A 14686-nucleotide genomic window follows, 5' to 3' on the forward strand; every position below is an offset into this window, starting at 1 on the left:
ATCGAAAAAAAAAATTAAATAGCAAAAATACCGAATTCCAAGGAAAATTCAAAACGGAAAGTCCTTATCAAATGGCAACTTCAATAGCTCAAACTCATCAAACTTAATATAACCCTATCTTAAAAAAACGTATTCAATTATTTATTTTTCTTACATATATAGATATAAGAAGATGTGGTATGAGTGCCAATGAGACAACTCTCCATCCAAGTCAAAATTTATAAAAGTAAACCATTATAGGTCAAAGTACGGTCTTCAATATGTATGTATTTTCAATCCCTAGGAATTGGTTGACTTGCTTTATGGAACAATTACTATAACACATATACCGTTATAATGGCAGACTACATTATGTCAAATTTGCTCAAAAATCATCTCCATTGATTGTTTTAATGTTCTAATATGAAAGTAAGTCTAATGATTATAAAACGATTTCCTAGATGCTGAGAGAAATAATCCCCGATAGTTGTAGATAGCAGTTTGATATGTCATACTGGTCGGAGGCATGTTTTTAACAATGATATATCAAGATAATAAAATGGTAGCATAAAAAACGCCCACACGAGGAAAAACATACTTTCGCATGATGATCCAGAGAATCCACTTCTACATGTACACTGACAGGCTTTTCCTGACACTTTTTTTGATCCTCCATTTTCACAGGGAAAATCGTCACACAGATCAACTGTAAAATTTATTCAGATATATATAACGGCGTGCTCAACCTCATGTGAAATAATATTCTTATCACTATTTTTTTTATTGTAAGTTTAATTTTAGACCAGACTAAAGGTAGAGCTTGAAATTATGAATTGCTGCTTTTGTAATACGGAAAGGTTTAATTTGTGTCCACGTTCTGGTGCGATTTGCTTCTTTTCCGTCGATGTTTTCTTGTAGACTTGTACTCGGATATGATCCTTATGTCGTAACTACAATACCCTTCCCTTTTCACGAATGTGACCTACCGAATTAGACTATTTACCGGATTTGTAATAACATAAGCAACACGACGGGTGCCACATGTGGAGCAGGATCTGCATACCCTTCCTGAGCACCTGAGATCACCCCCAGTTTTTGGTGGGGTTCGTGTTGCCTAGTCTTTAGTTTTCTATGTTGTGTCATCTGAGCTATTATTTGTCTGTTTGTCTTTTTATTTTTGGCCATGGCGTTGTCAGTTTGTTTTCGATCTATGAGTTTGAATGTCCCTCTGGTATCTTTCGTCCCTCTTTTGTACCTGATTAAAGTAAGTTTCTTTTGAAATCTTTAAACAAAATCATTATGAACTTGCTTTCTATGTATAAGTCCTGGAAAAGATACTCGATCAGTTATGTTGACCATCGACTCTTCAAGTCTCGAGGCCAATACAGTACACCTTTAATTTACAAAGGCAAATTGAAAACAGCAAATTGGTAACACTTACTTAAGTATTGTCACCATGTGAACTGGTACATTTAAAAACTTATTAAGCGTATTTGTCTTATTCAAAACTATAGATATTTGATGATATTTAAATGTTATCTTCCTTAATAAAACACTCTTGCAATATATACAAATGCCGTTTAATAAGATACTGATCTGACAAAAATTAACAACGTTCAATATATAGCCGATTAGAAAGTATGGGTTTTCTCTCATTGTTGAAGGTCGTACGGGTGCCTATTATTGCTTACATCCACTTCATTTGAACTTTGGTGGAGAATTGTCCCAATGGCAATCATACAACAATTCCTATTTTTATATTCATGAATATCTGTGTAAATGCTACAATTTCAACTATGACCAGGGACCTGATTCACAGAGCATCCGTAAAGTTACCGCACCGTAAACGTTGCGGAATGGTTGCGGAATTGAAATGTTCGTATTCACAAAAGCAGCAGAGATTTCGCATCCGTAATATTTGCGGAATATATCCAATAATATTTGAGAAAATTTACGGGACGTTATTAAGAAATATGTTTGATAGATTATTAATAATTGTAATATGGATATACAGATAGTAAATATACTTCTTTGCAGAATTATCATATAACAAATAAGTTTTTTTTTAAAAATGTATCTGACAGTGATAAAAATTTATTTGGGCACCGAACATATATATCTTTTGTGCATTAAGGCATACTTTTTTAAATAAGATTTTTATTCCAAATTTCTAGACAAAAAAATTGATTAGGTACGGAAGTGAATATATCAGTTTGTTTGCATTTAAAATTAGGGGGAAAATAAATACAACATTGAGTTTCAACATAAATTCTTGTACCTGTATTTTATTGAAAAAATAATTTCTGTTTTATTGAAGTCGGAAAAATTGTTTGTCCAAAGAAAAAAGACTCCTGCTTCTCTCCTTATACAAAAGATGAATAGTCGGTGCCAAAGCAGGGTAACCAAATAATTGCCCTCAGCATGCAAATTTAATATTGATAATATTGCATTATCATGAAATGATGTAAAAATCAATTCCATTTTGTTGCGGATGTGAACAATTCAAAATAAAAAAAAATATAAGAGTATATGCGTCTTCTATTTCATGTAACAGTTGGTTGGTGAAGAAGGTGAAGATAGAAAAGCGCTTCTGACTCGCCAAATTTATAGTGTTACATCCATATTTATTTTGGTGCAATATTTCTGTTTCTTGCCATAGAAACAAAAGGGATTGTGTATTGCTACCTGGTACATATGAGGGTGATTAGGGCATTTATATGGACATAAGTTTTTTAATTCCGGTCACATTTTCACTTAATTGTAAGTGAAGAATGGATTACACCGGGGTTTTCAAGTTTTATTCTATAAAAGACCAACACCACCGACCAACAATACAAATGATTTTATGAGAGACCATCCTTATGGTACTCGTATGTATAACATAAGTCTACTGAGTTTTTAAAATAGATTTTTACATGTATCATTTCAGTAAACAGTATCAGTAAACTGAGCAACCATAAAAGATCAACCCACTCTAGTTATTATTTAAAAGTGCCTATATCTTACAACCAAGACAATTTCTGTCTTTGTTTTCCCTGTTCGGTTGGTATGGTAAAGTCAAAGGTAAACTTGAATTGTCTACAAGATGTATATAATACAGTCGGTACGAATTATCACAATATCAAGCAAATTTGTGTCCGGGTAGGGTGAGATGTCTACATGTGGACTAGCACGTTGAAAATCCGCTTAAGACGTTACGCACGATATTGCGTCTCAATTGGTAACGTCGACTTTGCAATACGCTCGTGGCGATGTTTTTTCGACTCCGATCTTAATTGAAAACTTTGGTCAGTTATCAAACCGAAAGTCGCCGTTCTCCGGCTTTCTATACCAATGAAAACAGTTCAATAAAATACAACCAAGGTCGCTAATAGTGGCGTTAAACACCAAAACACAAAATTTAACAAACAATAAAAAAAATCCGATTTGATTTAAAGTCCCGAATCGACAACGTTCAAAACGTAAGAAAATTGTTGAGTGACAAACTTGCAAGACATTTGATTTGTTAAAAAACGAAGTCGTTTCGACTTCGCAAATTATCAAAAAGTATGAAGCTGTTTTGTGGGGTTTAGGTACAAATACGGAAAAGCACTATTTTGCATGCTTCAAATCGAATAGTTTATCAAATGACGTCGCAACTGACAGTTAACTTGTAAAAAGCGACAAAAATTTGACATTGGACATTCTTGCAAGACAATTGCCCGAAGCCGTTGCGTTTTTATTTGTGGTGTGAATGCTGTAAAAATCCGATTTTAAAATGGTCTATCTATGTACTTTTATGAGCATATTTCAAGAAAACGAGATTTCATATAATCTTATATTTTAAAAACCCCTAACTTACTTACCATTTTCCGAAATCTGACCATGGTGAAGACAATTAATTTTTGCAAAAAATTAGCTTTGACCGTTGCAACAACGCAAATTCAGTAATGAAGTCATACCTTATATATGACGTTTATCATTCATGCAAATTTTCGCGGATTTTACACTCTTTCAAAGAGCACAAAAACTCCTGTAAAAGTTATCATGCGTATAACTTGTTACGTCTGACACGCTTATTTTTGACGTTTTGTCAATATTTTTGTCCATATTTTAAACTATTGTAAAAAGTTATAAAATAATTTATTATTTTTATGGAAACAGTAATACCTGCTTAGTCTACGGATATTCATTTTAAAAAGCTCAACAGTTGAGGTTTTATAGAAGAACTGTTTATCAGTGTGCTCTGCCTGATTTCACGGTATTGACGCACTAACGTGCTTAATGTCTTCAGTGTGTCCGTCTAGTACAAAGCAGAGTTAATATTCATATTACATTACCATGTTCTCGTCCTCAATATGCATTTAATTTGCTACTAGACATTAAACAGCTTTCCATCATCATCAATCATCGTCATCGTCATCGTCATCGTCGTCATCATCAAATATTGGGTTGTAGGCAAACAGTAAACCATCGGCAATTAGAAAGTGTTTCCACTTCTGATTTCAAACTATATGTAAACTTTATCATCATTAAGGTCAAGGTCAGATCAGTAATCATCGTTTTCATTGGAATTCATGCAACACAAATTCAAATTGCAATGTTCTCTTGAAAAGATAAAATTTTGAACTGCCAATTTACAACCAATCAATCAATCAATCAATCAATCAATCCTATCATTTTTTGGTGGTATATGACTATTCTCAAATCCAAAGTGTGATTAGTTCTTTAAATCTAATAACATATCATAAATGTTTTTGGTTAAACTCCAGCGTAGCATGTTTCGCGCATACTTAGGATAATCCACAAATTATTAAATAAATCAATGAATATGCAGAAAAGTAGGTTTTGAAAAGTGATTGGACCATGAGGATTGACAGGAAACTTTGCTATATATCATATCACCTACGGACCACCTTAACATGCTAAGAGGGTGCAAATGCGTCACCAAACGAAACAAGAGAAAACGGGAACAAATATATCTCTTAAATTTTAAATAAAACGACACTTAAGTATGCAGCAATTCCACTTATGATATCATTTTGATGTTATATATAAATATACTGAAAATTATTACCTAAAAAAAACTAGTTAAACCCCGTCACATAATCATGTGCCTGTTTCGAGACTAGAATCTATATCATATCTGAATGTATTTTGTTATATGGAAAATGTGATGTTGATGACAGACCCGTTAAAGTTCATGCATACTTAAATAAATTTCAAAGACTCAGGCCTATTTAGATCTTTGTCATTTTGTATAGATAACTGACTACTGTTGAAGACTATGCTCTCTACATGTCTTAAGTTGATTTTTATCGTTGGGTTACTGTTTTATTGATGTATACCCCATATCTCAATTAATTCATTAACCTGACATAAATTACCGTTTTACACGCACTAACATTTTTTGAAATAGACATGACGGAGAAATTTGACAATGAAATGTACAGACGAAACACAGAGGACTTTTTAAAACAAGGGTTATATATCATATTTGTTGGATACATTTATAGGTTAAAAGGAAGTAATTAAAGATGACTGGCGCCACCTAGATTTTACACCCAAGATAATAGGTAGAAGTAAATTTATTTTCTGCTGCCCTGGTAATGAGAAAACAAAATTGAAATAGTGAGAAATGAGTGTTGGCCATTGGTGTAGAAATAGCGAGAAATATGGAGGAAACTCTCTGTGACGAGCAACATTTTCCGTGCAAATTTAAGCAAGGGGTGTTCTTCATTCATACTATTTCAAAAATTCCGGAACCGTTGAGTACCCTTAAAAAATGCCATTTTACTATCAAAAAAGCTGCGGCACTATATGTGTTTTGCAGTTTTATTCACACTCAAAGGTGATGATAATTCAGAATTTGACAGTTTTATCAACGGATCTTTTATAGTGAAAACGCAGGACCCAAAAAGGCTCCTATTGTCGCCTATGTAAATAATTACTTAATTTTAACCTAAAGCGAAATATCGATTTCTGGCGCATCACTTTATTTTTCGAGATATTTTAGAAATGGGATAGGTAAATTAATAAGCTACTAGATAGTAAACTGTATCAGAAGAAAACTGCTGATCACCATGAACCTATAGTCTATATCAAATATTTACTGTTTTTTTATTCTTCTGTTTAAAGGGGTAGGATTCATGAACCCACTGTAAGAATGAGAATTCTGTCAAGGACTGTGTCTTTAATCATTTTTCCTCATCTTTGATAAAACTGCATGTATTTAGGCATATCTAAAAAAGGGGGGCTTATTTTTGCTGACGTTAAGCGAAGTTTTTGTATTTTTAATTGCCAAAATGTGCCAAAATGCCCCTAAAATATTAAAGTTAGATAAAAAATCAAAGGCTATTGATGTTTCTTCTTAGTACTGTCGAATTGAATGTTCTGTACACGGTTCACATAAAACACATGACAGCAATGTTAAATTCTTAATTTCAGCATTTTTATAGTCTTTTTCATAAAAATTTGTTACGCTCATTCAACGGTTTTCATATATTCGTGACAAAAACATATAAATTGTACACAGTTATAAAATCATCAGCCTAAAGTCTTAAATAGGCCTAAATCGAACTTCATTTATCAAACACATGGTTTTAAACCCAGCCAAACAGTCAAAATATGTTGGTCAATGTCCCCAAGTCTTTAAAAAGTAACGTTTTACCTGTAAAGAAAGTCATTTTAAATGGTAAACAATTGTATCTTTAATCCAAAATTTGAACTTAAGCAGCAGTGGTATATAGTAATCGACTAATGCAAAAGTTGTCCGATTTTATTTCAGTATATGTCAGTATAGGTTAAAAGGAAGTAATTAAAGATGACTGGTGCCACCTAGATTTTACACCCAAGATAATAGGTATAAATAAATTTATTTTCTGCTGCCCTGGTAATTAGAAAACAAATATGAAATATTGAGAAATGAGTGTTGGTCATTGGTGTATAAATAGCGAGAAATATGGAGAAAACTCTCTGTGACGAACAAAATTTTCTGTGAAGAATTAAGCAAGGGGTGTTCTTCATTCATACTATTTCAAAAATTCCGGAACCGTTGAGTACTCATATAAAATGCCATTTTTCTATCAAAAAAGCTGCGGCACTATATGTGTTTTGCAGTGTTATTCACACCCAAAGGTGATGATAATTCAGAATTTGACAGTTTTATCAACGGATCTTTTAAAGTGAAAACGCAGGACCCAAAAAGGCTACCATTGTCGCCTATGTAAATAATTACTTCATTTTAATCTAAATATTACTCCTGGCCAAGATAGTATTTTATTGTCTGAAAAAAAATTAATCTTATAACTTTCGAAGTAGTATTTTTTATTTGTAAAATATTTAAATTTAAATTAATGACTTTCGAAGTGATGTTTCAATATATTCAAAATAATAAGAAATAACGAAGCTGAAAAATGATGAAAATGTTATTTCTTAGAAAAAGGAACAAAGGAAACAACAGCGTAGACTATATATATATAAAACTCAATTTTAGTAAAACATTTTAAAAATCAATTAGATTTAGACGTCAAAAGTATTGCGGAAACATTCCGTAAATTACGATAGATTTACGTACGCTTTGTGAATACGGCGTAACCGTTGCGAAGTAGATGCGGAATAAATCCTTAAACCATCCGTAAATTTTCTGTAACTGAAAATTTTACGGAACCTTCGTGAATAAGGTCCCAGATCTTTATTGACAGAGAAAGTGCGATTTTCTAAGATGATATGATTTATATCAAACAAAATTTGAGAAGATATTGTCTCCTATGTTAATTTTATCGTATAAAGGGACAATAATGATCAGTAATGTGTACCTTCACATAATTTGCCAGAGTATCCTTTTGGACAAACACATATATAGCTGCCATTAACATTTAAGCATGATCCTGAATTCACACACGGGCTATTGCTGCATGGTGTCACTGGAACAAGATATTAAACAATCTAAATGTATTATGTAGTAGTTTTCACTTTTGAATATAGATTTATTTTATTGATAATAATTGTACAGCAAAGTTAAATATAAACTATTGTGAAATGTTTGTAGGTTTGGGTATAGTAATGAATTTTCAGTATTAATTGGCTTGATATTGAAACTGTCTTCAACATCTGATACAAAATTTTAATAACACTTTTAGATATTAGGATGATATATTGGCTCTCAATAATGACGACTTCAGTATGTACACTAAAGAGATTTATCCTGCCGAACTGACTTTAAATAAAGCTAATACTAACAGTGAACACTGCCCTTTCCTGGATCTTGATACCTATATCTTTAACGGAAAGCTTAATACCAAAATGTATGATAAAAAAGATGAGATTTCATTTCCAATTGCTAACTATTCATTTTTAGATGGTGACGTTCCCTTGTCACCATCTTATGGTGTTTATATAGCTCAGCTTGTTCGATTCGTTCGTGTATGTAACAACGTATTTGATTTTCACGAAAGAAATCTCGGTATTACTGAAAAAGTATTACACCCGGGGTTTCGATATCACAAACTAGACAAAACATTTACTAAATGTTATCATCGGTACAAGGACATCATTCGTAAATATAAATCAACATTCAGACATCTTATACGTTCAGGTATTTCACATCCAATATTTTATGGTAATATTCTTTACAGAGCACAAGAATGTCGGCATTTACCTCAAAAGCTAACCAAACCTTTAAACAGACTTATTCGGAAAGGATATAGTTACGATACTGTTGTCAAGTCATAAGGGATTGCATATTTTGGTATTGTTATTGATTCACTCATAGGGTCTTTGCATTTGAAATAAACACATTTATCCTAAAACCAGTTGTTGGCATGATACGGGTTATTTTCTTCTCATATATTTTATGATGGTATGATACTAAACCCCTAACGGGAGGGATTGTTCTTGATTTTCATATGATGAGAACATAATCTTTCAATAGTGTACTTGAAGTCTGGAGCTGGCATGTCAGTAACTGCTAGTAGTCCTTTGTTAATTTATGTATCATTGTCATTTTGCTTAGTTTCTTTTGTTACCTATTCTGACATCGGACTCGGACTTCTTTTATACTAAGTTTTACTGTGCGTATTGCTATGTGTTTCTTTATTCTACATTGGCTAAAGGTATAGGGGGAGGGTTGAGATTTTACAAAACATGTTTAACCCCGCTGCTTTTTTGCGCCTGTCCCAAGTCAGGAACCTTTGGCCTTTGTTAGTCTTGTATGTTTTTTTTAATATTAATTCATTTATATTTTTTGGAGTTTAGTGTGACGTCCATTTTCACTGAACTAGTATACAATTTTATTTAGGGGCCAGCTGAGGACCATCTCTGGGTGCGGGATTTTCTCGCTGCGTTGAAGACCAATTGGTGGCCTTCGGCTGTTGTCTGCTCTCTAGTCGGGTTGTTGTCTCTTTGACATATTCCCCATTTCCATTCTCAATTTTATTGAACTTAAATTATATCTTATCTACGTATCAAACTAACCGGAGTAAATTTTAATGTGTTTGTGATAGTTTTTTTTGTTATTATACTGTTTATAGCAGCAAAAAACACCCCATAAAACGCGAAAATGTGACCCCAGTTTCAATTGCCTTGTATATTCCAAGATGTATCGCTGTTGAATCGTTTCATACATTATATTGTTATTATCGAGTACACGCAAAATTAATATGTAAACCTTTAAAAGGTTTACTAAAATCACATATAAAATCAGTCTTTTTTCTCGATCGATAGATAACAAGAATGTACAAAGGAAAAGGTCCGGTAAGGGTTATTTCGGCCTTAAATTCGAAGTACATCTGGTGAAAGATTGTTGACAAACCTTAAGTGTCTACTTCAGTCGATTCAATTAGTTTTGTTAATATTTTGAACTAATGTGGATAATACAGACGCTCAAATTAAGCTTAAATATGAAAAATATATCAAATATGCCATACAACATCCTTCTTCAGATGTTTTTTTGTCTAAAATAGAAGTAACCGCATTCGTGTTCAGTCACAACATTTATAAATGTTATGTATTATCTTTAAATACAATATATATTTGAATATTAAGACTGAACACAAGTGCGACGAAATTCTCCGAATTATGTTTTTATTTTAGTTTGAAGTACTGGTATTTATTTGTTATCGATTCTCTGTCAGTCAATCACGTTTATGCTGTTTACATCTTCGTACACAACAGTGATTTTTTGGCGTGCATTTCCTAATGAGCGAATATATTACACAGTGAAAATTTACCTTGCTCATTTTTTCATCAAATCGACATGTTATTCTGCTCGGACCAAGATGCACCTTCAAACGGACCATGGGGTCGTTTGTAAAATAATGACAGTAATACCTCTAAACAAAAAAGTAACTTTAAATACCTTTTCTGTTTATGCAAAATAGTTGATAAAATATTATGTCGATATTATTTCTGTATATTTTACCTTCACAACGTTTGCCAGTATATCCTGTCGGACAAGCACATACATAGCTTTCATTTGCAGGGAAACATAATCCAGAATTTACACAAGGATCGCTGCTGCATGGTGTCACTTAAAAAAACAGTTCAAAAAGAAAGCATATGTACAAACATAATGTAACTTATTCATTATATTTACCACCATATCATCTAAATGGAAATGTATATCTTGGTACCGTTAATGTTGCTGCTATATAATCAGAGATTTATTGAACATGATCATTGAATATCTTGACATATATTCAACTTAAGAATGAAAATTGGCAAGTAAAGCTAACATTAATTGTTTTGTTATAAATATTCAAAAACAAAACTAACTTCTGATAATTTTAAAGTTCATATTCTTATGTGGGAAATTATATCTCTATTATATTTTTATATAATCTATCTAAGTACAATACCTTCACACAATTTGCCCGAATATCCATCTATACAATCACAACTACGGCTGTTTCCTGATATAGAACATCTGCCACCATGAAGACAAGGCTTGCTGGTGCATGTGGTAACTAGAAAAGTAAAAAAAAATGTATATATAAATACTAGTAGGCTTTTGTATATATAAACTGTCTTGGTCAATACAAATTTTACAAAAAATTATAATTTTTGTTTAACCATCTTTTTTATAATAAATTGAACAATTTATTATACGTCAGACTCCTTAAGACAAATTAAATTGAGAATGGAAATGGGAAATATGTGAAAAAAAAACAACCCGACCAAAAAGCAGACAACAGCCGAAGGCCACCAATGGGTCTTCAACGCAGCGAGAAAATCCCGCACCCGATGGTGGTCCTCAGCTGTCCCCTAAATAAAATTGTGTACTAGTTCAGTGAAAATGGACGTCACACTAAACTCCAAAACATATAAATGAACTAAAATTAAAAAAACATACAAGACTAATAAAGGCCAGAGACTCCTGACTTGGAACAGGCGCAAAAATGCGGCGGGGTTAAACATGATTAGTGAGATCTCAACCCTCCCCTATACCTCTAGCCAATGTAGAATAAAGAAACACATAGCATCACGCACAGTAAAACTCAGTTCAAAAGAAGTCCGAGTCCGAGTCCGATGTCAGAATAGGTAACAAAAGAAACGAAGCAAAATGACAATGATACACAAACGAACAAAGGACAAGCAGTTACTGACATGCCAGCTCCAGACCTCAATTAAACTGATTGAAAGATTATGTCTTCATCATATAAAAAGCTTACTATACAGGGTTGCAGCTGTCAGGGATACTTTTAAACCAAAAGTTCCAAGTGGTGAAGTTCAAATCATCCCTTCGAAAAGTTTAAGGACGGCAACACGAGTTAATTGACCGTTATGTGATATCTGTTTCACAAATGAAGACAGATATGTTCTAATTGTTGTAACCACAATCCCATCCTTCTTTTTATCGAATGTGACATACCGGATTAGCCTTATTTCCGAGATTGTACTTTTATAAGCAACAAGACGGATGCAACATGTGGAACAGGATCTGCTTACTCTTCCGGAGCATCTGAGATCACCCCCGGTTTTAGTTGGGTTCGTAATGCTCAGTCTTTAGTTTTCCGTGTTCTGTTTTTTATACTGTTGTTTGTCTTTTGGACTTTTTCGTTTTTGCCATGGCGTATACGTAATCAGTTTATTTTTTGACTCATGAATTTGAGTGTCCCTTTGGTATATTTCGCCTCACGTTTATCTTAGTTGAACTTGGTTATTATGTTTATAATCCTTTTAGTTAAATACCTCCCCGTATATTCAATTACTTTTACATTATAGGATTTCAAATTAATGGTTTTGAGTGTTTTGGTGCGGGTTATTAAAAAAGAATTCTTCAGATGCAGCAAATCTTCAAAGTATTATTTTCATTTAGGGACGTTTATGTGATAGACAAAGTACAGTATAATCAAGACGATAACTGATATATATTTTTTGAGCTTATTTATGAGCTACAAGTAACTTGTTCCTTATCCATAAATAAACAGTATTTCGCTTTTTAATATTTGTTTTGTCGTATTTCTAAACCTATCTGATATCCGACTTAGTTTCAACTGAATAGTTGACAAATCAAAATTGACCGAAATATTAAATAAAGCTTAATTTATTGGTTTTTTTTTGTAATATCCAAAAAGTGAGTATTATAAATATAAAGTGCCTTACCGTTTTATTTCCCTTGTTCTTGTACAACTAGAATTTACTATGAACATCATGAATCGTTTAGTATAAAACTTAAAATGATATTAGACTTTTATGCACTTTCACCAGTACGTTCCACAAAATTACAATGGTTAGGGTTTATTTAATCGACTTTTTTATTAACGCATTTTACCGTGTATTTTTCAATATCACAAAATTTACTAATAAATTATGATATTACGGCATTAACACCGATCAACCGTGGGTAGACCGGCGTAACTAGTTATGAAAGAAGCTTTAAAAATATGCCATTTTAAAAGATTTTAGCCATATTGGCCTGTTTTTATTCATTTGTAAGGTATTTGTACTTCTGAAAAAAAAAATGCCCACACCCTTCGACCAAAATAAATTTGTTATACAATTATGTACATGTATATGGATCAGATACTCATCTTGACAAATATCATGGTAGCCCTTGCATTTAACCAATGTCGTTTGAAGCAACAACGATTAAAATTTAGCCAAAAAGTTAGTAAACATTATGATTTTCGTCTTGAGAGTGCACAATTCTGACGTCATTATGATATCATAAATGTTCTTATGCGCAAGAAATTATTGTTTTGTATGTGTTAGATATGTTTACATATTTTGTCATCAAATGATTACTAGTACTATTATCACTGAATTTAAAGTGGGATATTCAACGCCATGAATAGATTACCTGAGCTGTATTTGACAACACCTTTCAGAATTTTGGATCCTCAATACTCTTCAATTTTGTACTATATTTGGCCTTTTTAACGTTTTTGATTCGAGCGTTACTGGTGAGTCTTTTGAAGACGAAACACGCGTCTGGTCTACAAAATTTTAATCTTGGTATCTATGATGAGTTTACTGACCATTCGCGAAGCTACTCTATTGGTTTTAACATCATCATTTCCTAATCAATCAATTATGAACAACTCCATAATGTACAAAACATACCTTCACAGGAGGACCCAGAGAATCCAATTTTACATGTGCACTGACATGTTGTTCCGAATACCATTTTTTTACCTCCATTTTTACATGAAAACCCATCACACGAATCAACTGTTAAAAAACAAAAGAAATATATATATTGATTAAAAGTAGAAATTTATGAAAGAATTGTTTCTTTAATTGTTGCTGTGAAATTAAGATATGAGAAAATAACACTGTGTTATTTGTCTTATCGTGTAAACTATAGACGATTGCATTGCCAATCATACCACATATCTTTATTTTATAATAGTGAAAACTGTGTTTTTTTCAGATATGTTTATTATGCAGAAAAGTGTTAATGAAATTCTACCTTCACTCTTTTTGCCATATAATCCCTTTGAACAAAGACATACATAGCTGCCATTTGCATTATAGCATGATCCATAATTTAAACAAGGACTACTGCTGCATGGTGTAACTGAAAAATAAAATGATTGAAAATTAAACATTAGCATATTAAAAACACTCACAAGACTATTAAACATTTGTTTTATCTAAAATATTTTACTACATTTGAATTTACAATATCAATACTTTTATATATAGTCTTTCTTTAAGTATCAGAAGGTCAGCTTTTATCATAGGGAGGACGTTAAGCAACCAACAATCAATCAATTTATCATAGGGGGTACAATCCTTTCGTATAAATAATAAAAATTCCGAAACAGATGACTAGATATATTTGTACTAATTTTTTTCTTTCGTAATCATATTTTCAAAAGTTACATTTTACTTTCACATAAACTGCCTGAATATCCTTTGAAACAACAACAATTGAAACTGTTTCTTGTTTTAACACAACTTCCATCGTGAAGACAAGGTTGGCTTGAACAAGCTGATACAGTAAACAGATTTTTTTTAAATTTAAGCTCCCGGTAGTATTCAAATAATTAAGACAATGGAAAGTATTTAAAATACTTTGTTTGTGAAAGTTTGTGTGTTACGCGTCTTGGGTACCAAATGAAGAGACTGGTATTTTTTTTATGAATTTGATTAAATACATGGATTAAACAATTATGGTTCTGTATGTTCTTAAACTTCGTTATTCATTTGTACTTCTAGCTCTTTTGATTCGAGCGCCACTGATGAGTATGCTTTTCTGTATTTTTAAAGTTATGGTGGATTA

General features: G+C 32.3%; 1 protein-coding gene across 1 annotated transcript in view; it reads right to left on the reverse strand.

The window, feature by feature from the left end:
* LOC127711453 (fibrillin-1-like) overlaps positions 1-14686 on the reverse strand; it is a gene marked incomplete at its 5' end in the record, with an annotated part of 283783 nt that overhangs the window by 41021 nt on the left and 228076 nt on the right. The window lies entirely within an intron of this gene.

This window comes from Mytilus californianus, unplaced genomic scaffold, assembly GCF_021869535.1.
Source record: "Mytilus californianus isolate M0D057914Y unplaced genomic scaffold, xbMytCali1.0.p SCAF_8, whole genome shotgun sequence".
Lineage (NCBI taxonomy): Eukaryota > Metazoa > Mollusca > Bivalvia > Mytilida > Mytilidae > Mytilus > Mytilus californianus.